A 2,277-nucleotide genomic window follows, 5' to 3' on the forward strand; every position below is an offset into this window, starting at 1 on the left:
CACTTAGATATCAAGCTGACCTTGCACGATTGGTGCGTGAACATTTTGCATTGACTCTCCAACCAGTAGGTGGCGGTAGTGTACAAGGTTGGTGTTAATGCGTTCTGAATCAACACACGTTTTCAGTACCATAGGCAGATAACTAGTGGGATAGGTCTACTGATTTTGAAGTGATAGTCAGACGAACTAAAACATTCCAAAAACTACTGAGTAGAAATATATTTCCTTGTTTGACTGAGTTAAAAACCCACCCACATCTCTTCATATTGTATCGGTAGCGTGGCCGAGCGGTCTAAGGCGCTGGATTAAGGCTCCAGTCTCTTCGGAGGCGCGGGTTCGAATCCCGCCGCTGCCAGGTATTTTTGTATGACATTAAATACATTTCTTTTATATAGCTACGACTATAATCAACGATATATTCAATTTCATGTGCATATGTCACGCACTTCAATACAAAATGTAGAACGTGTTTCGCCAGTGGTGCATTGTCCATACTTTTTAAACCAGCTGTACTCCGTAGTGTATTGATTGTTGAGCAGTAAACTTAAACGTGTTATCAACTCCAGGCACAGAAACAGAAATAACTTCTTCCCTGAGAAAGTGCAACATTTAAAGGTATCTACCAACAATATTAGCTAGCTAGCTATAGCTATATGAGACAAGTTATTTGTACGTTGGCACGTACATAACTAGCCATAAAGGGAGGGACACATAGTTTTGTAACTAGCTCTGGTCTTTCGCGCGACGGACAACGAGTTGCCTGTGCACTCTGTCGCGTTCCATTTATCCTTTCATGGAGGACATACTTTAGTAGCTAACTCACCGAAGTAACGATGCTGCTAGAGTGCTGGATAACTTTTATATGTGTGTGCAGGGTGTCATTTCTCCAAAGTAGGAAAACGACCTTTGGCCGCTTTTCTGAGAAGGTTAGACCACTGCTATAGGTTACACCAAATATATTTATAACTAATCCAAGATAGTTCATCTGTGTTGTTTAAAGAAGGAGAAAATGAAGCATACTGGGCAGAACCAGCAAGGAGGTGGGCAAAGACAAGCACGAGCTAGCGAGATTTTATTGGCGGGTTGTAGTATGTATTTGCATATTTCTGTTAGGGAACGCCTCTTGGGAAGTACGCGTGTGCACAAACTCCATTCGCCCCTGCACTCCTATAAAACAACGCAATATGTTCGTATCAGATTTTAGTTTTGGGAACAGAAAAATGTATTGAGATCAGATGTTTCATCAATGAGAAAATGTGCAGAATGTCGGCCCAGTTTCACCTAGTTCCATCCTCTCCCACTAACCGCGACTGGATTTCCTCTCACTACCATATTTGGCCTGCCTTTTCCACCCATCGACGGTCCGGCCCATTGTCGTTAAACGGATACTTCAGATGTATAGCCACTGTGAGGTGTGTGGGTTTCCCATTCTGTCTGTGGTTAGACGGTTTTGATTAAGCTGTGTTTTTTCTTCTTCTTCCGTTTCTTACCACCCAACTACCATACATTATACTGCGAGAGTTAGGACTTGTGTTTTCAAGCCAGAGGATGAGTCTGAGTCATATTTCACTGTTCGTTTGACACTTCATTGTACATTTTCAGTTATAAAAAATACAATGTAAAAAATAAATAAAAGTACTGATGATGGGTGTACTGTTGCTTCATGTGTTGTATGCGTGTGCTTCCTATGACTGTCACTCTGATACTAGGTACTGTAGCTACTTTCCAAGCTGTTGCCGGAAAGTAGTGCATGTCAAGCGGGAGCGAACGGGACTCTGTCCTGCTGTTGTTGCTGTTCATGCCCTCCCCATTGAGTAATCAATATTAGTTGTTTCTTGTGTACGCTGCTGTCCTACGTGATCTAAAATCATGGGAGGGAAAAAATGGCAGTCATACCCAGTCTGAAGTTTACTTTTGGCGGTAAGGTCTCAGGATGTTAGGCATGTCCATACAACACCAGTGCACTGGTCGCAGGGTTATGGACTCGTCTTGCAACCAAAAACGCAAAACGGTCTTGAGTGGCAACAAATATGCCCAATTTTAGCTGACTCACTTTACATACACCCACTCCTTTCGACACACCCAATCGCCCATACTCCTGTTGCCATCTCATCTTAGATCAGTGGATGTAAGATAGAGAACTGCAGTGCACCCTCCCGAAAAAAATGCAAAACCATGGAGAAAACAATCACTCGGCTGGACGAGAGGATCTCCGATGCTGAGCGATACAAAAGATGATGATGCCTGTACGGACTGACTGAATACAACGGTGAGGAC

At 43.1% G+C, this 2,277-nt stretch overlaps 1 non-coding gene across 1 annotated transcript; it reads left to right on the plus strand.

The window, feature by feature from the left end:
• Positions 1 to 273: 273 nt before the first annotated feature.
• On the plus strand, positions 274 to 355 carry trnal-aag. Its single transcript has one exon. It is a non-coding gene; the product is annotated as a tRNA-Leu (tRNA).
• The last annotated feature ends 1,922 nt before the right edge of the window (positions 356 to 2,277 follow it).

This window comes from Coregonus clupeaformis, chromosome 39, assembly GCF_020615455.1.
Source record: "Coregonus clupeaformis isolate EN_2021a chromosome 39, ASM2061545v1, whole genome shotgun sequence".
In the NCBI taxonomy this organism is placed as follows: domain Eukaryota; kingdom Metazoa; phylum Chordata; class Actinopteri; order Salmoniformes; family Salmonidae; genus Coregonus; species Coregonus clupeaformis.